This window comes from Podarcis raffonei, chromosome 12, assembly GCF_027172205.1.
Source record: "Podarcis raffonei isolate rPodRaf1 chromosome 12, rPodRaf1.pri, whole genome shotgun sequence".
Taxonomy (NCBI): Eukaryota; Metazoa; Chordata; class Lepidosauria; order Squamata; family Lacertidae; genus Podarcis; species Podarcis raffonei.
This window is the reverse complement of record NC_070613.1, coordinates 22477608-22504567: the sequence shown is the minus strand read 5'-3', so window position 1 is coordinate 22504567 and position 26960 is coordinate 22477608. Positions and strand designations below refer to the sequence as shown.

The 26960-nt window shown below is 44.2% G+C and overlaps 1 long non-coding RNA gene across 1 annotated transcript; it reads left to right on the top strand.

Annotated features, from left to right (window-relative positions):
* The first annotated feature begins 1373 nt into the window (after positions 1-1373).
* LOC128424392 (uncharacterized) lies at positions 1374-25329 on the top strand. Its single transcript, XR_008333005.1, has 3 exons — positions 1374-1570; positions 5194-5426; positions 25256-25329. It is a non-coding gene; the product is annotated as an uncharacterized LOC128424392 (long non-coding RNA).
* Positions 25330-26960: the final 1631 nt, after the last annotated feature.

Genomic DNA, 26960 nt, shown 5'->3' with positions numbered 1-26960 from the left:
AAAAGGTAGGGGAAATGTACTGGACAGTGTTGGATAATAACTGCCATGTTGTACAACCTCCAGTAAAACAAATCAGAAGGAATACTCCATAAACAATCAGCATTATCTAACATCCTTGCAAACTCCGTACAAACAAAATCAGGATAATGCTCAATAAACCAGATGTCTTGGAGTTGATGATGGAGGAGTCAAGCTAATGGGCACCCAGGGTGCTTCCAGGTGGGGGCTTAATACTGCTGCAAGCAGGTTGTTTGAACAGGTTGTTGGTAATATTTAAAAAAGATCAAATACTGTATAACTGATTTCTCCCAGAAAGAGTAAAACCAGATTAAAATGGGGAAAATGTGAGCTAGTAGTTTGATATCACCAGTTGCTTGCAATGTTATTCAGTATTACAAGAATATGGGTTTGTTTGTTTGAAGAAAATGAAATCAGGAGGAAGTTAAACAGAGTAAGTTCCACTGATTGGTTGGCACAGCCATTCTAAGAACCCAAACCAGCAATTGTTTGATAAGCTAATTAATATATGTAGTATGATTTTTTTTAAAAATAGAAACAACTTTGTCCCAAGTCAGTGCACAAATGACCAAGTACATTATTCAGTTGGATTTTCTTCTTGGGAAGAAGAGAATTATTATTGCATTATAGTTATGAAACCACGTGTATGATGTGTGTAGTAGGATAATAAGATTATACACATCTGTATACAATGTATGGAAATGTAATTGAGGGTTTTTTATTTTTTCATTCTCACTTTTTCTTTTGTCACTCTCTTTTATATAAATGAAATTATTCCAATAAAATATTAATACAGTAATAAAATGAAACAATTTCCCACGGTGGGGGGGCCCATAAGAAATTCGGTGGCCCTTCAGATGCGATTGGGGCTTGCAAGTCTTATCCTCCCCGACTACTGCATCTCCTGGCAGAGGCTGAGCGGAGCTGAAGTGCAAGTGCGCTTAGTATCTATTTATTTTTTAATTATTTTTTTTAAAAAAACTATGCACAGAGCAGCAAGCGCTGCATGGGATTGCAAGAGCCCTGCTTGCTTGTTGCACCGCGGCGACCACCTCCTCCGGTCAGCGGGTCTCTTCCACCAGCCGCAGACGAATTAACCCTCGACAAGTCACACACCCCGCCCGGGTCTGCGGAGCAAAATGGTTCTCCCCGGGCGTCCTCGGCTGCAAAATAGCAGCAGTAGCAGCAGCGGCAAGCGCGAGCCCGCCAGCTCCCGTTGCCATGGGAGCCGCGCGGCGGGAGTCCCTGGAGAGCCCCGCTTTCCTGCCTCAGCATTGACCGGCGCCGGGGAGGAAAGGAGCTGCATAGCCTCGCGCCAGAGCAGGCAACCTGCAACGCCGGGCGAAATCCCACAGCGGGCAGCGCTGCGTCCGTCTGTCCTTGCCGGAAGAAGGAGGAGGAGGAGTCTGGGGGCACCTCGAAGGCCTAACCGTTTTATGGGGCCGGGAGAGCTTTCCTGGGCTGCCCGAGACCCCACTTCTGAGGTGGCGGGTGGCGTCTTGCTTCTTCTAAAATGGCCGACCTCTTTGGAACCCGCCTGCATTGATAAAAGGTCACCTGTGCTTTTTAAAATTGATCTCTCAAATACCAGTGTGCCATAGCGATTAGAGCAGTGGTTTCCAACCTTTTTTTGGCCATGCCCCACTTCAAAAGGTAAAGGGACCCCTGACCATTAGGTCCAGTTGCGGAAAACTCTGGGGTTGCGGTGCTCATCTCGCTTTATTGGCCGAGGGAGCCGGCGTACAGCTTCCGGGTCATGTGGCCAGCATGACTAAGCAGCTTCTGGTGAACCAGAGCAGCACATGGAAATGCAGTTTACCTTCCCGCTGGAGCGGTACCTATTTATCTACTTGCACTTTGACGTGCTTTTGAATTGCTAGGTTGGCAGGAGCAGGGACCGAGCAACGGGAGCTCACTCCGTTGCGGGGATTCGAACCGCCGACCTTCTGATTGGCAAGTCCTAGGCTCTGTGGTTTAACCCACAGCGCCACCCGTGTCCCTATGCCCCACTTAAGCATCTCTAATATCCTGATCCCCCCCCCCCCGGTGACATACAATTAATATTCAAAAAGTCAACTCCTATTCACATGGAGGAAGCCTAAAAGGCCATTAACTTGGTCTAACTCTTTCTCAAATTGCCCCCCTTAAAAATCAAATTGCCCCACCTTGGGAACTACAGTGTTAGAGTGTTGGACTAGGACCTGGGAGACCTGGGTTTGAATCCCCAACTGGGCCATGGAGCTCACCGTCACTGCCTCTTAGCCTAGCCTCCCTCTCAGGGTTGTGGGGATTAAATGAGGGCGAGGAGAACAACATGCACCACCCTGAGCTCCTTGGAGAAGCTCCTGTGATTCAGGATCAGTGGGTGGCATCAGAAGCTGCTCTTTAGAACGCACACTCTTGGGCCAAGGGGCAGGTGCTTGTTTGAACACAACATGGTGTTAGGCCTCAAAAGGAAGCTCTGGCATTATTCACCTTGGCCTTTCCCCCTCCTAAACCTTGCATGGTTTGCTGGAAATACCTCTCAACAATCAGGAATCATCCTGTGGCTATGTAGCTTAAGTTATACACAAAGGGTAGGTGGGGGAGAGAAACTTCACACATTTTGTTTCTAAGATTCAAATCATTGATGGGGAACCTGTGGCCCAGACCATTAGCCATGCTGGCTGGGACTGATGGACAGGGAGGGGCAGACTTTGGTAATATGGTGCCTGAGCGAGGACAAAGTTTGCCCTTACAATACCTCATATTTTCACAGTTACAGGTAGGTAGCTGTGTTGGTCTGCCGTAGTTGAAACAAAATGTTAAAATCCTTCCAGTAACACCTAAGGTGCTACAGGAAGGAATTTTTAAATCTTATTTTCACATTAATTCCTTTGGGAATTACAGTTTTTTAAATGGATCTTCTCAGTAGGTACCTGTTTAAATATAGGTGCTATTATTTTGCACCCCCTCAACTTGGCACATTGTGCAGGGGAACTGCCTGCACCACACTAAATATGGCACTGTGGTGGAGGCCACAGTCCAACAACATCTGGAGGACCACAGGCTCCCCGTCCCCAATTTAAATGATGACCAGCTTGCAAGCTGCCCCTTGCTTTGAAAAGCTTTAGAAGAAACAGATGTGCAGTGTAGAAATTGAGCTTACCTTGAGTCAGGATGGCTTGCGCTGATGCATCTCATAAGCCGCCTAGCCAGAAAATAAGAGTGCAAAATGTACTGTAGGAAGAGAAGCCTTTCTCTTGCTCTTATTTCACTTGTTCTCCTGCATATGCCGATCTAACAGTACATACCATACTGATTCCCTCCGTGATTCTACCTTTTCACATATGCAAGTAATCAACTTGATTACTCAGGACTTGAGAACTTGCAGCTGACCGTGCGCGATTTATGGCTAATTTATGGACACAGCTTGTCACTTGATGCTGCGGTTATCAAGTGATGAACACACAGGTGTGAACCAACTTTGCACTAGTATATCTAACAAACCCCAAACACTTTTAAAATAAATAAATAAATAAATAGTATTCATATTTAATTCAATTATATGACTTTTAACATATTAGGTGTTTTTTTTAAAGATTCCACCTTAGGTCAACCTTCCTCAGGCTGGTGCCCTCCAGACGTTTTGGACTACAATTCCCATCAGCCCCCAACGATAGGAGCTGTAGTGCAGACCATGTGGAGGGCACCAGGATATGTCGAGGTAGCCAACATGGTGCCTTCCAGATATTATTAGACTACAACTCCAATCACTCCTGATCATTGTGCCAACTGGCTGGGGATGGTGAGAATTGTAGTCCCATCAACAACAGCCCAGGGTTGAAGACCAAATGTCTAGATGTTGTTGAACTACAATTCCCATCATCCCTGACCATTAGCTATACTAACTGTGGCTGATGGGAGCTGGAATCCAATAGCTTCTGGAGGGCCACAGGTGCCCCACTCTCTCCCCTTTTTTAAATGGAAATGCCAGGAAGAATTACAAATTTGACTTGCTTTTGGCTGTGACCCCATCCTCTTTCTCATAGGTACACACATATTTTAAGAAGCTGGCCTAAAGCCAAACTCCCTTCTAGGATACTGCAGTATAAGTTGCTACCTTATTTCACAGATTGTATTTGGAGGTAGAGTTTAAGGTCACTCTGAGGGATAAATCCAGGATCTCTCAGATATTACTTTTCCCCATTGCTAACACTGCTGCTGCAGTCATTCTGTGAGGTGCTGATGAAGCAGCGTATGAAGTATTAAAGAAGACAGGGTACCAGCGTTCTATCCCTGTTTTGCCCTAGCAGTCCATGCAGTTGAGAGGCTGTATTTTTGCCCCCGGTAGGGCCAATTTGTTGGGGTTGGCGAATAGCAGACTCCCTGAGCAGAGTTTTCTGGGCTTCTTCAGTTGTCTCGTGCCATTGATGCATCTACTAGTGCTAACTGATAATAATCCAAACAGAATCTTATCAGAATCAACATAATACACTTCTAGGTGTTCAACTCAATACAAAGTACAGTGGTACCTCGGGTTAAGTACTTAATTCATTCCAGAGGTCCATTCTTAACCTGAAACTGTTCTTAACCTGAAGCACCACTTTAGCTAATGGGGCCTCCTGCTGCTGCCACGCCGCCAGAGCACGATTTCTGTTCTCATCCTGAAGCAAAGTTCTTAACCTGAGGTACTATTTCTGGGTTAGCGGAGTCTGTAACCTGAAGCGTATGTAACCTGAAGCGTATGTAATCTGAGGTACCACTGTAAATATAAATTCTCCCACTATATACAAAGAATCAATTTTGATGCAAAAGTTCATAATTATGTACTTGCATATCTTTGAAGAGACAATTTCTTGGTTTAAGCATACAAGACTGAATAGCTTAGCAAGGTAGCCCTGTTTGATTACACATATATATACACACACATTCTCTCATAGGTTTTTCAACAGGTGTTTTACATTAGTAGAGAGGTGAGGAGGTGGAGTAGAGGATGGACATGATACTATTAGTACTTACATCTCATACATTTCACATCCAGACACACATTTCAGTACCCATTGCTGTAATTAAATGAAAACTGAAAGATCAAATTTGGAATTTAATCCTAGTGGCTGTAATGTTTTAAATAAAAATATTAATCGTGCTTCTTGTTTTAATATTTTTTGATGTCCTGTTTGCTATATTTCCTAGGAACGAATTGGCTCCTTGTCATAGGACCTCTCTGCAAACTGATCAGAACAAACGCTCAATAAAGGCTAGATACAATCTTAACTGCGTAAATGTCCTGCAAGCAAGTCAGGAGGAATCCTCAGTAAATAGGAGGAGTCCTAAGAAGGGAGACCAAGTGTGGCCTTGAAGTTTCCCATCAACACCACCTAGACAGACTGAGCAGGCACACAGATTCACAGGTGTCCTCACCGTGGGTAAGATGTGCTTCTTTTGAAATCATAGCAGTTCTTTCTAAGTTTCTGTGTCTCTGTGTGTGACGCACATGCACATTCTATGCAAATTATTTCCTCTTTCGTTCTCTTATGATTATGCATTTCCTCTTTTTTTAAAAGCGATTCATAAGTAGTGATCCTATGAGTTTGCTGTAAGAGCTGTAATCAGTTTGGGTCATAAATAAATTAGACACACTATAAATGTGTTAGTCTTTAAAATGACTGAAGACTCTGTTCAACAGGAGAACAATCTCCCTTGGGAGGTGGTGGACTCTCCTTCCGTGGAGGTTTTTAAAGCATAGCTTGGATTGGCATCTGTCATGGATGCTTTAGCTGAGATTCCTGCATTGCCGGGGATGGACTAGATGACCCTTGGAGGCCCTTCCATCCCTACAATTCTATGATACTATGACTTTTATTGGTTGCTGTGTTGCTCTAGCATTGCTTTAAAGCACTGGTAAAATTTTGTCCATAGATTACATAATAGCCCATTATTCTATGTAAATCATAATTAAAAGAGTGGCTGGAAGTGCCTTGGGACATTTTGATCCTGTTGTCAGCCGCAATCCCTTTTGAGTAGCTTGTGAAAAGAGGCACAAGCTCTTAGAACAGAAACCACCAAAAGGAGCTTATTCAAGGAATTGACCTAATTGCAGTAAAAATCATAATGCAAAGCTCTGCACAATTGTTTGCAGAATCAGGTTCTGTTGGCTAGAAATACAAAATCAGATAAAATTGTATTTACCATTCACATTTAGCTTAGTTATGTTGACCATTAAAATTGCCAATTTGCTCACAATCTAGTGTAAATTTGACCGCGGCACTGAAACATTTGTTCAAGAGATTAAATGCTTACCTTGTCTTAAACAATTCTATGAAAGGCAAAATATGTTGATGAAATTAGCTATACATAAAGCTGCTGAGTTTCTGTTTCTTTATGGATTACACGCAAGGAGCTTTGGGGGAAGTGTCCAGTTCTTCTAAATGCTAGTATAATTGTTCACTTTCAGAAGGAAATTGGCAGTGAATAAATTGTTTTAACGCTGTCACGTGTGATTTTCCTCCGTGGAGGAAATTATACTAGCAGCTGGAAGAATAAACCGTTAAAATAAAAACACAGCACCATTAGTGTGCATATCCCATTTGTTGTTGTTTAGTTGTTTGGTCGTGTCCGACTCTTTGTGACCCCATGGACCAGAGCACACCAGGCACTCCTGTCTTCCATTGCCTCCCGCAGTTTGGTCAGACTCATGCTGGTAGCTTCAAGAACACTGTCCAAGCATCTCGTCCTCTGTGATCCCCTTCTCCTTGTGCCCTCCATCTTTCCCAGCATCAGTGTCTTCTCCAGGGAGTCTTCTCTTCTCATGAGGTGGCCAAAGTATTGGAGCCTCAGCTTCAGGATCTGTCCTTCCAGTGAGCACTCAGGGCTGATTTCCTTAAGAATGGAGAGGTCTGATCTTGCAGTCCATGGGACTCTCAAGAGTCTCCTCCATATCCCATAATATACTGTTTTACTTGAAGCGCTGATCATATGCTAGACTATTTTAATTTCCTCCCCTCCAGATTTGCCATAAAAGCGCTAGAAAACTTTATGGCTTGGTAAACCAAACCCACAAGGTATTGTTACACGCCACTCCAATCTCTGATCGAGTGTCCCGGGGAGTTGGCAGCGCTTACCCAGGGTTTGTGTTTCCTTCTGATATTAGGTGCAGTGGAGACTGTAGTGTCTTTATGGAATATCATTTATTTACACATATATACAACCTGAGTCTACAGTGGAAAGATTTCCAGCATTCACTTCTCAAGACGATTCTTTGCTCCTCTCTTAGGAGCAGTGGGATTAGGTCTACAGACAGAAGAACCAACCATACCACCTGTCCCTTTGTTACAGCTTGCTCTAGCCAGTCTGCCAATAGTTCTGTTGGCCCCACTTCTCCCTCGCCTTTCAATCTACTTGCAAAACACCACAATTTCCCTTCATCCTCTGTAGTCCCAACTGAAACCTTAAACCCTTTCTTTTTGCCACCCACTAACACACGCAGCTGGAGTAGGAGCCCCTCTGTCAGAGAGCTAGTTCATGACATCCTCCCTGTCTGGCAGTCTTGTCCTCTGGTGGTTTCACTGGCCCTCGGATGGTTTCACTGACCTTCTTTGTCCCCTGTTAATGACTATGCCAAGCTGGTCTGGGTTGTTAGCATAATCTAAATCCAGGGGTTTTCAGCATTTGGCACAGTTTACTCCAACATTGGTTAATTCTAATGTTTACTAAATCCAGGAATTACGGGGAGTCTTCCCCCACACTCAAAACTCATAGCAGTAGGATGATGAAGACAGCATTTTTAGAAGCAAATTCTGAAAAAAGAATGCCCTTGTATATGATTGGTGACTCCTGCAAATGCATTTTTGGTGTGGCTGTGAACTGTAGTTGCCTCTCGCCTGATGTCATATTATTACATCAAGTTTAGGGCCAGTGTGTGTGATTTGGAGAAAACAGCCTCTTTGGACAAATGGAGGCCTGGTGGATTTAATTAAGCCATGGGCTGGAGGTTCTTGAGAGTTGTTGTGCTTGGTTCCTGTAGGAATCTGGTTGGCCACTGTAAGAACAGGATGCTGGACTGGACGGACAACTGACCTGATCCATCAGGCTCATCTTATGTTGCCAGCTACTAGTATATGTGGTAGAAATTTCTCTCAGTGAAAACCTTTGGGTCCCGGTTGTTTGGCCTAATATCATACATCACACCAGAATTTCAATTTGTTCATTGTCTTTATTTCTAGATAATCAAAACCAAACTTTTTCTTAAAACATTTAATAATCTTCATGCTTGCAGCAGCATAAAATTGGACATTGGTATCTGGCTGCAGGGTCAGTGATTGAATCAACAATATTTGGCAGATTGTAGTAGCTGAAACAGAGACAGTTTCCTGGATACAGAGTTTCCATTCATCACAAATATGAATGGTGGATCAACCAGACATCAGCCATTGATTTCATACACTTCCTTATGGTACACGCACAAGGTTGACTGTACTGGTGACAAACTCCTGTTCCTTTATGAATCTATGTTTTTATATGCAAAACTTATTTTTTTAAAAAGGTGTGTGTGCCCCAGGGGGGAAAGAGAAGGTTCCTGTACCTTTAATAGTTGCATAGTTCCCGCCCATGTGCCTTGTTTTGCACCTGTGGAAAATCCCTCTTATGCACAACTGCTAAGGTGAAGGAGCCCTGCCTTCCTCTGCATCTGGTAAACCTACCTTGGAGTAGTGCTCAGGTCCTTGGGGAGGTAAGTGTGAGAATGTGTGTTTCAGGAGTGAGGAGGAGAAGAAAGGGGGTTGCTTGTTCAATACTTGTCTTCTCTTGCTGTATAATACATATTTACAGTACTATCCTATGAATTTTTACTCACGTCCCATTGTGTTTGCTGGAGCTTATAGCCCAATAAGCATGTTTAGAATTGTTATCTTTTGAATGGAAGGCTGCCTGAGCAGGATTTTTGTTGGGGGGCAGAAGGCTTTTTTAAGGGGGTAGGCTTTTGTTGGGGAGGAGGGGCAGAACCTCAGATTTGTCTTGATTCTTATTGATGTTATATTCTCCTCTGGCCCCGCCCATGTGCCTGAGTATATTATAATTAAATAAGAATGGGGGCATGCAGTTCTGGAAATTATAAAGGCATATCCTCCTCCTAATTTCTCTCTTGCTCTAGGATATTTATTATAAGACATCAGGGTCTTAGGTAGGTTAGTTCCCTCTCTTTCTCTGCCTTCCACTTTTCTTTTCAGCCTTTGACACCCAAACGGTCAGTGTCTCAAATAGGCACAAAGTTGGATTAGTAAATTCACACTCTGCTTGACCTCTGGTTCCTTAGACCTTGCCCCTCCTACTCCACTCTGCAGGCTCATCTGCCATTAACATATTGTCACCAGCTGGCTTTAAAAGATGATTGGACAGATTCATGGAGGCTGTCAGTGCCTGCTAGTTATGATGGCTGTGCTCTGCCTTTGCAGCTGCAGACAGTAATACTTCTGAACAGCAGTTGCTGGGAATCTATGGAGGGGAAAGAGCTCTTGTGCTGGCTTGCAGGCTTCCCAGAGGCATCTGGTGGCTACTGTGAGAACAGGATGTTGGACTAGTTATGTTCATATTATATAAGTTTTCAGGTTCCCTTTAGGCAATTTTGTTTTCCATCTTATTCACAAACTTAAGCACTTCTGTGAGTATGCAGAGGTCACTACCTTGTTTTGGGGTGTTTCCAATTTTGTTCCAATCTGATAGGCACTCAACCACATATTAGAGGGGAATTACATGATCTCGTGTGGTTTTAATTTAATAACAAAAATGGCACTGAAAATTCAACCGAAAGTCCCATAATTTTCTATTTCGATAGAACTCTCTTTCATGCACACAATGTTCTGTTGTTTTAATTCAAAATATTATTTGCACATTCTCAGTTTGTAAAGACTGGAGCAGCAAAGAAGCTTCAGCATCAGGAGATATTTTGGAACCAGAAGTAGCCTCTAAATTCTCATGAAAATCAATGCAATTACAATGGGATATTATTTGATCACTTTGAAAGTACAGTGCTGCCATCAGGAAGATGAGTTATTGTTTGTCCCTGTGGCCTGCCGTATCCAAATCTGTTCCTTGATTTTCTATTTCATAGAGGATGTACAAATGATTACATCATGTTGATTAAATGCCAGATTAATCTGTGTTTCATATATTTAATATAGCTGAAAAGGCATGAAGCTGATAAAATACAGGATATATTTGTGTCCTTTGTACAACATATTTTAAATCAGGGATTGGATTTGTCAGCTGCAGAGTTTTGTAGCGGGAGTGTTTATCCGGATCTAGATCTGAAGGCGTAGGCTTTTGTCCAGCTTCCCTGTTGTTAAGCATTTCTGTTGATGATATTTCATTGGCTTGAGTGTTTGGGGGCAGGTTGTTGTTGTTTGCCCAAATCTGTGGATGAAGTGTTGAACAAAAAAGAAGAAGCAGCAAAAAACAAAGCGCATCTTGATGGAGAACTGAGGTTGAACTCCCACAGCTTCCGGTGTTTAGCCTATTGAAGGACTATTGAAGTCCTGGCAAACAGCTCATCATGTTTTATACTCTCTTGGATAGAGAATTCTTCTCCCTGGAGTCTAGTTTTCCATGTGCACTTAATTTTTTTCCAGTATGGCAACTCCACCCCATCTAATCTCAAATTGTTTGTCTCAGTGACTGTCTGTGGGCCATACCATTTGAGATAGTAGAGGGAATGTTGTCTGATTGAACACCCCCATACTTTTTTTAAAATGAAAATAAAATCTCCCCCCACATCGAAAACTAAATGCCAGGGAGAAGGTATGACATACGGATCTTCTATGTATAGGACGCTTCCTTTCAAGAGTGGGGACTTATTTAAACATGCAGTCTTCCACTTCCAGTACTAAGTAAAGATAACTTGTATTATTTGCAGTATCTGTATTACCAAGTGATGATAACCTGCATTTCTGTTTGCCTGAACCAATCCCATAGGCTCTTTCAGATGCCACTTTCATTTTGGCACCTACAGCAATAGAGAAGAGGCCAAGTTCCCAAAAGGCTTACATTTTCTCTCTGCAGTGTCACATAATCAGCAGAGCAGAATGCTGAGCAAGGTTTTATAAGGAGCTGGGTCCAGTATTCATGAGGGATGGGGAATAAATTTGATTCAGTTTGCCTTTAAAATAAAACCTACCTAATTTGCACCTTCCAAAACAATATACAATGCAAAAACACAGCCATCCTTTGAAATTTGTGCTTGAATTTTGCAATGCAGTTCTCCGGCCAAGTCATGTGTTCAAAAATTCTAATACTAGGGTTAAACTGTACATGTAATGTGTATGTATTGGGGCTTATCAACACTTCCTTTTGCCCTGCCGCTTTCCCCCAGGAGAACCCACGGTTTAGCGCTGAACCGGAACAAATGGCAATGGGTTTTCCTTGGATTGCCATTTGTTCCGATTTAGCACTAAAGAGTGGGGTTTCCAGTGGTGGGGCAAAGGCAAAACTGCTTGGATCCCAGGCATAGGACAAGCAGAAGTGTGGACGAGCCCTTAGTGAAAACAGCATACAAAAATGCAATCGATTTGGGAAAATTGCTTTGCAAAAATATGTATATTGGGAGAAAGTCATACTAAAATGCGATGAATTTCCAAGACAACTTATTATTTTTTAATTGCCAAACTGATGTGGAAATGGGGAGAGCTGAACTTTATACATTGGAAAAATGAGAAACTGAGAGGAACGGAAATTGTGAGAATGTTCCCAGTCCCGAGTTTATATACTGATTATTTTCTCCAGAGGGAAGCATGAGCATTAAAAAAAAAGAGAGAGAGAGATGTTTATATGTAAAACAGCACAGAACATCAAAACAACTATACAGAAATAATAAAGGAAGATCAGGCACCTGTACTTCTGGGGTGTATTAAATCTAAGCACTCTTAATAGGCCCTAAGCATATTTGGCCTCTAGCCAAGCCACTCATTTGCAAAGAGGCAGAAGTTCCTGCTATTTTTTATTTTATTTTTTGCTCTGGTGTGCATTTCTTGACAGGCAGGGCCCAGCTGCTGCCTCATCTGCAGCTCTTCCGCTCATGCCAGCCAAGCTAGAAGACTGGCAAACCCCTGATCTGCATTATGCCAGCCTGGAGCTAGCATAGTAATGGGGCACAATGCCACCAGTTGGTGGCACTGGGGGGTGGCTTGGGATCCAGTGGATCCCAGCCTGGCTCAGCCCCTGAAGACCCAATTTCCACACTTTCTGCAGGCGGCTCGTGAGAATCCTGTTGGTCAGCAGAACAGGGAGCTCCACCGTGGAGGAGTGATGCCAGGACCACTTTTTGGGTGGAGCTGTTTTGGGTCAGGCAAAGAGGAACCTCCAGCCCCGTTCAACTCAGTGGATCTGCGTGGGTGGGTGGATTGTTGCCTCTTTGTTTGGAGCGGTAGAATGAGATTCCTTTAAAACAGCAAAAAGAAGAGAAGCCAGGCATTGACATTTATGGTTCCCCAAACCTGCCTCAACTGACAGTCGTGCCTTTTGCCATGACACAGGCTAGAGATCTCGCTATATGCAATTAGATAAGGCAAATCTAAAGCCAGGCACATTTGGACTGGGTGAGATGGCTTTTGTTTCGTTTGTGACAGCGGTTTACTGGACAATGAACTGTAAGTGATAAATGCAAATGTGTCCTTTCTCCCTGGGATGGGAAGTGATCTTTATCGGACCAGAGGAAGAGAAGCGCTCGTTTCCCTGATGCCATTTGTTGCATGCTCAATTGCATATTTTAGGTCCCATGACAAAGAAATGGAGGCAATGCCAGATTCACAAATATACCTCACACAAGATGTGTGTTTCCCCAATTAAAGTTAGTAAAGAAAAGCTAGCCTCAGCAGCATAACACAGTGTTTACTGGTCTAATTATTCTAAGTATTTTATAAAACAGGAAAGTAAAAGGGTACATTCCAGAAAAAAGCAAAGCCCACAGTAAATTAGCCATTGATTTCAGTGAGATTTGAAACAGAATTCTGACTCCTAACATGTTTTTAGGAAAGTTGCATGGTGTAGCTGTCTTGGGATTGCACCACTTCAGATGAAGCATGCATGACTGAATAGTTCCCAGTGTAAAAAATAAAAAAGACAGAAAACTAACAGGGAGAAGACCAGACAAGGATTGCCTGCCAAGCTTACAGCATGGGGAAGTATTGGATAATGAACTCCCAACCTGCCTTCTGAAGTGGTACAGATTCTGGGGGCCAAGAATGACCTGCAGTGCAGACATGGTCTACAAATCAGGGTAAAAAGGTAAAGGTACCCCTGACCATTAGGTCTAGTCATGGACGACTCTGGGGTTGCGGTGCTTATCTCGCTCTATAGGCCAAGGGAGCTGGCGTTTGTCTGCAGATAGCTTCCGGGTCATGTGGCCAGCATGACTAAGCCACTTCTGGCGAAAGCAGCGCAGCGCATGGAAATGCCGTTTACCTTCCCGCTGGAGTGGTACCTATTTATCTACTTGTAGTTTGACGTGATTTCGAACAGCTAGGTGGGCAGGAGCTGGGACCGAACAACGGGAGCCACCTTGTCATGGGGATTCGAACCGCCAAATCAGGGTACCAGCAAATAAATGCCTAGACTGAAAGCCATACTGAAAGCTTCATCCATAGTGCAATTCCGTAAGCAATGAGGTTATTTGTGTTTTGCAGGGATTTTGCTTAAACTTTGCAGTATATACTGTTAGAGGTGGTATGTTGGAATAATTTTGCTGCTAACAGTTGCAGCAAAACCTGAAGCAAGTTTGATAAAACTGGAGCCAAAAATGTTCTGAGATGTACAGGTATGCAGTGGACCACATAGCTCCTTTGTGTTCCAGTTTTTATAAAGAAAACCAGATGGCAACAGCAGAAAAAAGCAACTGATTTAACAGTCATTTACAGGATACCTTAGAGATCCAAGTAATTTGTTCCAAGTACTTTAGCAGTAAAGGAAGAACAAAAGATCATTAATTGTAGGTTTCACTTGTCTGCAAAAGGACATAGATCAGCATGTGGGAAACCGCTGTATTTAAAGTTTGTTTTAGAAAATTGTTGTATGTCAATTGCAGTTTTGTAATTAGGCCCTTGTAGATGGTTTGCGGTTTTCAGTCTCATCCCCATAAAAGTCCTTTGTAGCCCAGGTCAAGAAGAGCATAGCAGTATCTTTCCTGCATGCTAACTGGCTGACGTCTTTGTGGGCATTGGAACTTTGCTGGTTTACAGAACCTGAAATGGGGTGGGGAATACAAAAAGAAAGCTATAATATGTTACAAAATTGGTGGAGACTGCGCAGATAATATTGTGGTGCGTTTGAGGATCGTGCGCAGGATAGACTTGCCTACAGGGCAACAGAAGAGCAGAGCAAAGTCATTAGGCATGTGTATGAGAGAGACAGAGAGGAGAATGGATGTAGGCAGTCTTGGCATCATCAGTGTTGATGAAAGGAAGTTGCTAAGGAGGACAATATTTGTTTGATTCATTCCTGCCCGGGGCAACCAGCAGTAATAGATTCTCACTGCAAAGCAGGGGTGGGGAATTTTTTTCAGCTTGAGCAGAAATTGTGTGGCGGCAGCGGGAGGCCCCATTAGCTAAAGTGGTACCTCAGGTTAAGAACCGTTAAGAACGGACCTCCTGAACGTATTAAGTTCTTAACCCGAGGTACCACTGTATAACAGTTCAATGATAATAGCCCCACCAGGTAAAATCAATTGAGGAGGGTGCAGAGGAAGGCCAGTGTTCTGAGGGCCAAAGAGCGAGAGACACACACATTCAGCCCTTGAGCTTGAGGTTATCTGTCTCTATATCCAGCTGTCCCCTTGTAGATAATGTCCTTTCAACCCCTCCAAAACTTAGGGTGCATGTCTGCTGAGGACCTGGATAGAAAGGTGGGGGATAGAAAAACACACCCCCTTCTTTTTGGCTTGTGATGTCCTGCAGCTTACCTATGCTGCTGCAAGCCTTCCCCAGCCTGGTGTAATCCAATACTAGCAAGGGCTGATGGGAGTTGTAGTCCTAAACATCTGGAGGGCACCAGGCTGGTGAAGGCTGTGTTTCCTGACAGGAGAGGAGACAGTGTCCTTAATTCAGAGCTCACCTCATGCTTTTAGCTGGCAAATCTTGTGGACTGGCTACCCCCACAAAAAAACTAGGGGGAAAAAGAGGGGAGGGTTACGTACATGCTTACAAGAACTTGCAAGATGAAATGCTATATGGAACTCCTTGAAAAAATCAATACAAATATAGTGCTTTAGAAGCAAGATATGAGGAGATAAACCTGGATGCTGTTTTGATGACACCGGGATAAACTCCATCAGCAATATGGAATCTCACAGAAAAGTAAGCTGAAAAGCTGTGTGATCCACACTGATGATCCTTCTATTAAAAAGGTTGCATTCAACATTTCTCCCTAAAGGCTGATCAGTATTGAGCCTTCTCCCTCTGTTGGGAGGCAAAATAAGGACTTTAAAATAAACCACACACACTGAAACTGCGCAGAGAGTATTGTGCAGGACTGTCAGCTGTGTTATACCAAGAGAGTCAGGAAGGACTTTTCAGTACAAAGGGGTCCTAACCTCGGGTTTTCTTAACGTGTGTTTTTGTACTAGGTCTCTGAATATACTCAAGACACTTACTCCGGAATTAATTTGTATTGAATGCGGTGAAATTTGCTTGACACCGAGCTCCCCCCAGGCATCCTTCTGGAACGTTTAATTGATTCAGTTGGATTACTGCCAGATCTCTCAAATTTGTGGCGTGAAGTCTGAAAATCATGGCTGCAAACCAGAAGCCACAAGCCAAACCACTTGCATTTAAAATTAGTCTCAAATCATTTCTCAGATGGAAGTATAAGGGTCTAAGGATTTGCAGCAAGTTGGTCAGGCGTGCGAAATCCTGATCGCGGTCCCTAGTATCCCAAGCAGTCACCTTCCTTTGCATCTGGCCTCAGAAAGCTCCTGTGTAGAATTTACTGCCTGGATCAATCAAGGTAGTTAAGTGAAGGTGGGTTAAACAGTGCCAGTCCAAGGCCACATTCACACTATACATTTAAAGTACCATGATACCGCTACTTGGAAAAAGATGCTCCACTGGGATTTGGCACTCTTAACCTCTACTTTCACCTGCCTCAGATGAGCCTCTATGTGATTTTTGTTTGTTTGGAGCGGGTGGCAGCAAGGGAAAGGGCAGGGGCAAAGGTGAGTGTTTTGTGTGCGTTCATACAGAATGTGTGGAAATCCCTCAAGCATTTGTGAGTCTTCACTCGGAACTTCCCAGGGTGAGCAAAGGGATGCTCATCTCTCCTGACTGACAAGCAACAGGCCCTTGTTGTTGTGGTGGTTTAAAAAGTATTATAAAATTAAATGTTACTGTATTAATATTTGATGCAATAATTGAGGCCTTCTGTTTTTCTGTTTTGGCTGTTCTGCAAGGATTCCTTCCCACCCTTTGACTGCTCATCACAAGCATTCTGGCTATGGGCCTATGTAGAAAATGGTGGGAACAATTCTAAAATGTCTTTCAAAAGCACTGGGTTGATGGATAATTTATTACAAGTTTAGTGGCAGTGTTGAGTCGCCGGACTGGCAGTGTAACAACCCCCCCAAATAAAGAAGCTACCATGCATATTGATTGAAGAAGCGCTTCCCAGGGTGCCTCTTACTGTTTGAATTGTTGATGCCTCTGAACTCCTCTCTCATGTTTGGCTTACAAAGATGCTAAAACAATAGGCGTGGGCTGCATGACGGGGGCAAGGCTTTTGAATACAGTGACATACACCACGTCACACATTAGTGTACCATCTCCCAACACGGGCTGAAGGTCATAGGAGCCATACTGCCTGCCAAGGAGATGAGATGGGAAGAGGGATTCTGAGCAACGTACCATAGAAGATTGGCACTAATTACTGGTTTGAAGTGCAAACGGAATGCAAGGGAGCAGAAAGATGGCCCCATGTGGCAGAACAAACACTGACAGTCTTGACACTGCTGCTAGCACTGACTGAAACACAATAGCTGGTAGCCATCTCCTACCAAAGCTCAATCTGTGCTGTCATACTGGGGACATCTCACTGTTGGGTAGTGGCACTGCCGCCATTGCAAGGAGCCAGCTATTTCCTTCCTGATTGGTTTCCTGCTGTAAAATGAACCAGTTTTAAATCTGAGTCTGAGACTCAGATGATTACACCTATTAACTGCCTCTCTCTTAACTGCTGAGTAGATTGTTTATATCTATTGCAAGAAAGTGTCAGCAAAGATTGCTTTTTGGGAGGATCTCTGATGAAAGGGTATGTTTGTCGTGTGTGTGTGCGCCCTCTCTCTCTCTCTCTCTCTCTCTCTCTCTCTCTCTCTCTCTAGCGGTTGTTGTTTTCTAAGCTACCAGCTTGTTTAGAGCAAGAAAACCATCTCTATTGCTTTCCTCAACTTTGTTACATAGTTAATGACTGGGTCCCCCTGCAATATGTCATTGGCATCCATCTGTCTCGGGAGACGATGGAAGAGTGTGCCTTTGGAGATGAGAGTCTAACTGTTGGAAGGTTGCAGCACCTGCTGTGGCTGTAGAGACTGATGTGGAGAGACATGTTTTGTTGCAGCTGGGGCAGATGAAGGTGTCCAGTTGTGCTGATGCAGGTGTACCATGTGTTTCTTCCTTCTGCACTCCTTGCAGCAGTCATTCCTCCTCTGGGCACTGTTGTGGATACATCACCTGAGTGATTGTCTCCAGGCTCTGAGGTCATCTGAAAGGGATTCCCACACAGCGGGGTTGATGTTGGCAGCCTTCATGTCCTATTTCCAGACATCTCTGTAACAGAGTTGGTTTGCCAACAGACCTGGTGTCTGAAGCCATGTCCTGCCGCCTACCATTCTGTGTACATGATCAAGCCAGCATCACTGAGATAGAAGTGCAAACATGCCGGGAATGTGGACTTGGGAGAACACATCTTTGTTTGAAACCCTGTCCTGCTATGTGATGCCCAAAATTGTCCTGACACATTCAGGCATCGCTCCTGGCAGGTTTAAGTTGTCCACGACTCACTTCCATAAAGCAGCGTGCTCAACACGCAAACCTGGTAGACCTTCATCTTGGTATTGGACATTAAAATCACATTCTCCCATATGCTTTCGGAGAGGTGAGCCATTGCTGTAGCTGCCTTGCCAGTACGCTTGGTCTAGCTCAGCATCAATGGAAAGGTTGTTGGTTATGCTGGAATCCAGACAGGCAAAATCATCTACCACCTCAAGCATGTGGTCACCAGTGTTGATGTCTAGAGTGCTGGGGATGTTCTGACCCAGGATGTTGGTCTTTGTCAAGCTGATGGTAAGGCCAAAACCACTCCAGATGTACATTCCCCCTATACAGTGGTACCTTGGTTCTCAAACGCCTTGGTACCCAAACACTGCAAAGTGTTCCAATCCGTGAACTTTTTTTGGAAGCCAAACGTGCTCCTCTTCTGATTTGGGTGCCAAAACTTCTGTTTTGGGTTCCATGGTTCCATTTTGAGTGCCACACTTCCATTTTGAGTGTTACGCTGAGCTCTGTTTGTTTTTGCGGCTCTTTTGTGTGTGTTACTGTGTGGAACCAAGTTCAGCTACTGAATGACTGTGTGACCGCAGTACTTTGTTTATTGCTTTCATTTTATGGATCAGTGGTCTCGTTAGATAGTAAAATTCATGTTCAATGGCTGTTTTAGGGGTTGTTTTTAAAAGTCGGGAATGGATTCATCCATTTTGCATTACTCTCGATGGGAAAGCGTGCCTTAGGTTTGGAACGCTTTGCTTTTGGAACGGACTTCCGGAACGGATTAAGTTTGAGAACCAAGGTTCCACTGTACTGAATTGTTTTGCATTATTTGCAGCAGGTGAAGTTGACCTGTCAAAAGACCTGGCCTGGCTGCGTGCTTCAGTTTGTATGGTGGGAAAAGAAAGAGTTATTAACAGAACCCTTTTAACTGACTTAACAGCTCTTGGAGCAGGCCAGCCGTTTGTTGTGATAGCTGTTGTTTTGGAAATGAGCGAAGCTAAGCATCCTGGCTGCTCTCCTTTTAAAGCATATCAATGGCTGAAAAAGCCTCCAGGCCTCTCTGGCTCTGCGTGCACCAGTTCAGATATATGGCTCGAGTGAACAATGGATCAAAGGCTTGGACTGCACAAAAGAGAGTGATCCAAGTTTTCAAGCCCAGACCGACCAACGGGATAGGATGTTTCACTTTAGTGAGCTTTCGCAGCAAAAGCAAATTTTTCTTGTCAAGTTATGCAAGCTCCCCTTAGGTGCTCCACCCTAAATTGCCACAATAAAAGTGAAGGTTAAAGATTCGTATCAGAGTAAACTTGTGCCGAGGATGTATAGATTACAAAGCAGGAGAAACAAAAAGATGCTGTCTCCTACTCAGCCAGGCCATTGCTCACAAGAACACAGGAATAGCCTGCTGGATCAGGAGCAATGGCCCAGCATCCTCTTCTCACAGTGACCAACCAGATGCCTCAATGGGAAACCAGGAAGCAGGATCAAAGCACAATCGCACTCTCCACTCCTGTGGCTTCCAGCAACTGGTATTCAGAAGCATTACTGCCTCCAGTTGGGTAGGCTGAGCATAGCCATTGTGGCTGGCAGCCTGGCTCAGTATTACCGTATTTTTCACTCCATAAGACGCACTTTGTCCCTCCTAAAAAGTAAGGGGAAATGTCTGTGCGTCTTATGGAGCGAATGTGTGGTCGATCACTGGCTCCCTTTCCGGCCCTGCATCCTTGCCCAGGCCTCCATTGTTGAATGTTCCGCAGACGGAGGCTGTTTGTTTCCCCAGTGACATGTGACTGGCTGATTAGATTATCTGTCTGGAAACTGTAGAAACGGCTCCATTTCCTTTCCTAAAGAAGTTGCAGAACTGTGAATTGAACCCCATAAAAACAGGATTTTTCCCCTTTGCAAAGTAAGCTCAACAACTTTGAGCTGATCCTCAAAAAAGGGGCTTTTCCCCTTTGCAAAAGAAGCTGCATAACTGTGAGCTGATCCCTCCCAAAATGGGGCTTTCCCCATTTCCTCCTCTAAAAACTAGGTGTGTCTTATGGAGCGAAAAATACGGTAGTTTACCTGGAGCAGTATTATTTACTGTAGGCTTTCCGGTCCCCTTCACCAGGTGCTGGAGTACAACTCCCACCAGCCATGCTGGGTTACTTTTCAGCTTCTAAAGCAGAGGTTTTCCTCATTACCTACTGTCAGAGGCTCAGGAGCAGAAGAGCAGGGGAGAGAGCAGATAGAGAGCGGAGGAGAGGAATCAGAGGGGAGCGTAGGGGAATATGACAGTGGACCGAGAGATTCCATGAGCTTCTCCAGCGAATCAGAAGATTCCCAGGAGAGGGCGCCTATGGTAAGGGCGAGGCGAATCCCAGAGGGGACGATCCATAAACAAGGAACCAGAGGGGAGTCCCAAAGGAGCAGCGGAGGAGTAGGGCCAGTTCCCCCACCAGAGCACAGTGGGGGGGAAGAGTCACGTGAGTCAGGACCAGCTTCTCCTCCATCGGGGAGTGGGGAGACGGAGGGAAGGCCAGGTCCAGCTAGCCTCCCCGAAAGGGGGAGCAGTGACACAAGTGTAACGGTCAGAAGGAAAGTGGGAGGCTGCGCGCGCGCGCCAAGTTCAAATGTGGAGGAGCGCGGGACAGCAGAAAACCCGGATTGGGAGCCAGGTCCTAAAGCCCGAAAGAGGGGGGAGGAGGAGTCGGGAGAATCAGCGTCAGAAGAATCTCGGAGGGCAGAGACTCCGACTAGCAGAAGGACCCAGAGAAAGTAGGAACAGAGGAAGAGGTGGAGTAAAGCTAGAATCTTAAGCTGGTGTCAGGGGGGCGGAGATTCAGATGGGACTTCTACGGTCTGACGGATAGATGTAGCGTTGCGCGCTGCGCGTCTGGAAATGAGACTGAACTTCAATAAAGACTTTTAAACTTGAGCAAGAAGCAGCGTTGGTCTTGTGTGAGCTGGGACCTTGGGCAGCGCTGACACCTACTAATTGACCCTTATAAGGGGAGGTGCCAGGGATTGAACTCCACGACCATCAGCTTATAAGGCATGCGTTCTACCACTGAGTCATAGTCCATCCGTCAGGTCTCATTTGGGTACATTAAGAACATTAAGTCAGTTGAAATGGCTTCCTTTGCAGCTCAGTGTCAGCATTGTTTGGGGAGGAAGTGCAGTCTTGAGGTTTCGCTCTTCAACTGGAGTCCAGCACCAGAGCTCCATTTCGCTCCCCCCACCCACCCCCAGATTTCTTTCATCGTTCCTAGAGCATCTGTGGCTATGGCAGTCAGGTTTAGCAAGTTACCACAGTACTCAGGGTTGTAACATGCTAAGGTTTACTTTAAAAGTGCTCCGTAAACCTCTTTCAGAAGTGGATGGGTGAATAAGCAAGTAATGGAACCGTAGAAGAGATTAAATGTTTGTTCTCAGTGGGATATCTTCCCAACACTGTAAAAAACACACCAATGGGATTTGTGGGGTAGAGAAGAGGGGACTCAAAAGGACTTTGAGGAAAAATAATGCATTAAAATTAAAGTAAAATAGTAAAAAAGCAAAAAATAAAGTAAAATAAAATACAGCAGTATATTCCCTTTCCTTAAGGGCTGCAATCAAATCACTGAGTCAATTTGGGACATTTAGTTCAGTATTGTCATCACAGACTGGCAGCTGCTGTCCAGGGTTCCACAGCTCTTTCCTAGCTATGTCTGCTTATGCCAAAGGATCTAGCCTGGAGCCTTTCCCCAATTTGTCGTCCTCAGTCCCCCCCCTTTTTTTGGGCAGGACAGAGATGCTCCTATGAAGCTACCATGGCTTATCAAACCACTGCTCCCTCTAGCCTACAAAATGTCATCCTTGGCTGGCAGGGTAAAAGCTATTTCACAGCCCTGCCATGACCAGGGCCCCTTGAAGTTGGAACTGTAAAGGATTGAACACGGGACCCGTCTACATGTACAGAAGGCATTGTGCCCTTGGGCCATGACCTTTCCCCTAAAGTAGCTGTGACCTAAATTTGTCCGTCAGGACAATGCACGGTGAGAACATCTATTCATGGAATAATTTTTGCCCGGTATCTGTGGCGTAAGAGAGACATAAGCATTGCCTGCAAATGGGAAAGAGGCATCTCCTAGGAATACATAGGCAGGCCTGAGTAGCTGTCTGTCTGCAATTTGTTGCAGTCCTGACAGGGTCTGTTTTATGTCTTATCATTTGGGTGGCAGAAGCAAATGTGTTACCAAACCAACTCTGCATTTCATCAACTTCAGTATCCTGTTTCTGACAACGGTAGTTTACCCCCAAGAAGCTGATGTCTAACCCTTTTTTTAATTCTCCAAGGTTTTTTTTTTTTTAGTTTTTAAAATGCTTTAACCTGCTGCTTTTAACTGCTGATCCTACTTGTTTTGAGTTAGGTCTGATTTTGTAAGGATCTGGGCTAATTTTGATTATTGTTTCTTTCTGATGAGAGCTTCTTTGGAAACCATTTGACTGAAAGGCGCAGTATCTACATTCATGAAACCAAAACAAACCTTTATTTCACAGCACTGTTGAAGTCCAGCTTACAAGATCCAGTGTACTCCTCCAGATCTTTTACTTTACAAGGGTGGGGGAAATACTCGTAGTAGTGCTTCTATGCTAATCTAAGCTGCGAACACACTTGGAACATATTGCCTGTGGTTCTGGCCGTCGCAACTCAAAAGGATTATGTAGAGCTGGGACAGAGCAACTCCCCTTAAGAAGAGTTTGGATTTGATATCCCACTTTATCACTACCCTAAGGAGTCTCAAAGCAGCTAACAATCTCCTTTCCCTTCCTCTCCCACAACAAACACTGTGAGGTGAGTGGGGCTGAGAGACTTCAGAGAAGTGTGACTAGCCCAAGGTCAACCAGCAGCTGTATGTGGAGGAGCGGGGAAGCGAACCCGGTTCACCAGATTACGAGTCAACTGCTCTTAACCACTACACCACACTGGCTCTCAAGGAAAGGTTCCTCTTTTAAGGAAAGGTTGCTGCGTTTGGGACTTTTTAGTTTAGAGATAAGGCAAATAAGAGATGGCATGATACAGTTATAAAGTTATGCATAGCGTAGAGAAAGTGGATAGAGGGAAGTCTGTCCCCCCCCCCGTAACACTAGAAGTGGTGGACAGTCCAATGAAGCTGAATGTTGAAGATTCACAACAGATAAAATAAAGGTACTTATGCATCTGGGATAGCTCAGTCAGTAGAGCATGAGACTCTTAACCTTAGGGTCATGGGTTCAAGTTCCACATTGGGCAAAAGATCCCCACATCGCAGGGGTGTGTGTGTGGATTAGATGGTCCTTTCCAAATCTACAGTTCTCTGATTCTATGAAGTGTGTAGTTAAAAGGATGGAACTCCCACAAGAGACAGTGATGGCCACCAACTTCAGTGGCTTTAAAAGAGAATTAGACAAATTCACAGAGGACGAGCCCATCAACAGCTGCTAGCCACAGTGGCATCATGCAGGGAATCACAGGTGGACTGAGTGCTGTTGTGCTCATGTCCAGCTTGCAGGCTTCACACAGGCATCCTGTTAACAACAGGATGCTGGACTGGCTGGGCCACTGGCCTGACTGCACAGCCTCCTCTTCCGTTCTTATGGGCAGGCTAGTATGGGAAAAAGTGTGCGGTAAGGCATTGTGCTTAACTTTTCTAAACATATAAACATTTACAGGCTGCGGCGCTCAAGTGCCAGCTGCTCATTTAGATCATTGCATGAATTGCCATGACTTCTTGCCGCAGCATCCCACTACTTTGCAAACTTTTTTAAGTTGTGAGTTTTAAAATAAGATTTCCTTCTCTCAAGTGTCGTACTCCATCTGTCGGATACTGAAGAAGCATGTCTCTGCAGTTTTAGCCATTTACGTTTGTTATACTTGGCAGCTCCTGTGTGATTCCCACTGGGTTTCCCACCCAGGCAAACATACAGGGGCTGGGCCTACTTAGCTCCAGAAGCAGAATGGCATCAACGCAGCACCACCACCATCTTTACAGGTTTAATGTCAGCATAGCCAGTTATGCCCCCACTCCCTTCTCTGCAAATCAGCAATACAATGCATCCAGCTACTATGAACACAAAGTTCTTCTATAGCTGGCCTAATGGGTGGAGGACTCCATATTACAGTTGAAGGTCTTCTCTTAAGTTTCTCTTTAGGAACTTGCAGTGGGGATCAAGTTTGTCTCCCGCCTTATGTCATTCCACAGAAGTGTTATGAAAGAAATCTAGATGTCAATATCAAATTCAATAAAAAGCAGCCTTCTGGTTTTGAGATTAACATGTTTGCCAGTTAAAACCACCCAAAATAAAACGGCAGAAATGACTGAACACATGGTAGAGACGAAAGAAAAGAGGACAAGGGGTTTTCCTAGCAAATCAAAGTGCTTTATTTTATAAAGCCTTACTCATGTCTGGAATGTGCTTTTAGAACTAGGAGGTACAAAGTGAGTTGTCCTCACCCTCTCTGAGCAGTTTAACAGTAATGAGTGACAAAGACTGTTACGGGGGGGGGGGGGGAATATGTAATTAACTCCCCAAAAAAGAGCATATGTTAATTGGCCACAATGGAATATTTACTCTTTTATTGTAACATGTACCTCCTATTAGTGCCCTCCTATCAGTTCCTTTACATTCTCGCCGTACCTTAGAAACCACTGTTTATTGTATGAAATAAAACATTCAAGTTGTGCCAGAGAAAGTGTGCATGTATGAAGGAAGAAATAAATCAAGCCAAGCCACAGTTATCAATTTAAATACATAAAATGCAAGATTGTACGCATACTAGCACAAAACTTTTAGCATCACTAGAAGGGGCATGGCAAAAGCATTCAGGATAGCCTTGGATTCTGGAGATGGGCTACAGGAACTGGGCCGACGTGGTGGGGTGGTTATGAGAAAAAACCTGACCTATACTTCTCATAGACATGCTGCTGCCTGCTAGGAGTGAGACTTGGGTCTGCTCTGACTTCTAAGAAGCCTGTTACCTTGTCAGATAACTAAGGTGGCAGAACTGTGGACCACTGCTTTCTCTTAGGGAGGGAGTTAAGCTCCCATTGTCCATGAAGACTTCAAGCGCCAGGGTAGATCAACTCTAAGCTTTATTTAGGCTCCTCAGTCCCTTACCAGCATTTTGAATAAAACTTGCAGACAGGTCAACATATTTGATAACATGGCATTCTACCATATAGATGTAGATCACATATGGAATATAACCCTTGCATTTGGATTTCTGTCCAAAACAGGCATAAAAAGGACTGGGCCATCCTTAGGAGTTGTATGCAGCCCTGTGTATCTTTTCAGGTGATCCTGAAATCCTGAACGCCTTTGCCGTAGGAAGAACTCTAGGATTGGTAAGTCTTGCAATAAGCTTTTTTTGTCTGTCTGTAATGGTGTGTTAAGATAGGTCTGGAGGACAGCGTGTGCTACTGCAGCAAATACTAGTTTGCATCTTTAAGACTACTGAGAGATAGAATAGCAAAGTACGGTATTTGCAAAAATACTGTGTGAGCAGAGATAGAAACATGGGATCCAGTATAAATGCAGGACTCCCAACTATAGGCCCCATAAGGCAAAAAACAGACGAGCTGAAGCTGTAGAGACCAAAGTCAATTTATGTGCTGTGTTTGCACAAAGAAGTATGCAGAGAGAGCTTGGGGTGTGGTGGTGGAAGAGAGGTTTTGTATTCAACTTTCCCTCTTCTTAGCATTTTCCTCCAGCCTATGCCCAGATGCCATAAGGGCAAAATATTTATCTTTGAGCATGGGAGCAAATAACATCTTGCCCAAGCAGAGACTGAACAAGGAGAAGAGGAACTTCAAGAAGGGAAATTGGTTGTGCATTTTATGTAAATAATTATGGACTAACCAGACAGCACTAAGATTGCAACCTAGTTTCAGAAGGTACATTAGTTCTGGCAGGAAGTCAAGAGCTCTGCTCATGGTGAGAATGGTGAATGAATGGCAAAGTTACAATCCTGCTTAGATCCCATCTCTACGATATACTTAAGATAGTATGATACCACTTTAAACAGCTGTGGCTCCCCCCAAAGAATCCTAGGAAGTGTAGTTTGTTGTGGGTGCAGAGAGTTGTTAGGAGACCCCCTGGTCCGCTCATCAAGCTGCAATTCTCAGTCATTTAACAGTCAATCCCCCCTTCCCAGGAAACTCAGAATTTAAATGCATAGTGAGGATGGGGCCTAAGCCAAATCTTACTTTAGTTGTTACCCCAAGCAAAACTGACTGGGAAACAGCAAAAGGGGTGCAAGGTCCCCTCCAGATGCCAGCATATTTGCGCAGGTCTGGCAAATCATAGTTTGGTTTAGTGTGGCGTGCAAACAAGGATGCTACACAATGTTTATCATGTTTGGAAGCAACTGAGTAACACTTGTGTTGCTTGTGGCACCCGAGAGAAAAGGGAGAAAAGCAACATGCTGTTAGGACTAGTAAGGTACCTCTGTTGCCCTAGCTGCACACTCAGGCACAGGATACAAGGCAGCAAATTGCAATGCAGGTCATTAAGGTAGATCTGCTGGGAAACCTGCTAGCACAGGGTTGGGGTGGTGAGAATTGCGTATAATAGCACAACAAGTGAAGAGACACATCTAGCGGCACAGTAGAAATTAGTTAAGTTTATTTATAATCCTGAAAAGTCACTGGTGGTAGCATTTGTTGTGATAGTCCACCCAAGTATACAGTATATATAATACATCCAATCGTACCAATAGAGATTCAGGTGAGAAAAGAGATGGCCATTTATTTGGTGAAGCATTTTCCCTAGACTTTTCAGCTAGGTGGAGCTCTATAAACTTACAATGGTGCGCCGTCCATTGGGGGGTACGTTTGCAATGACTGGGAATTTCAGAGGCTATTACGTCACAAAACAGAAAATGGAACCCAAAAAAAGATTTGTTCAAAGTAATGTCTCTCAAGGGTAGTAGGACGTGTGTGG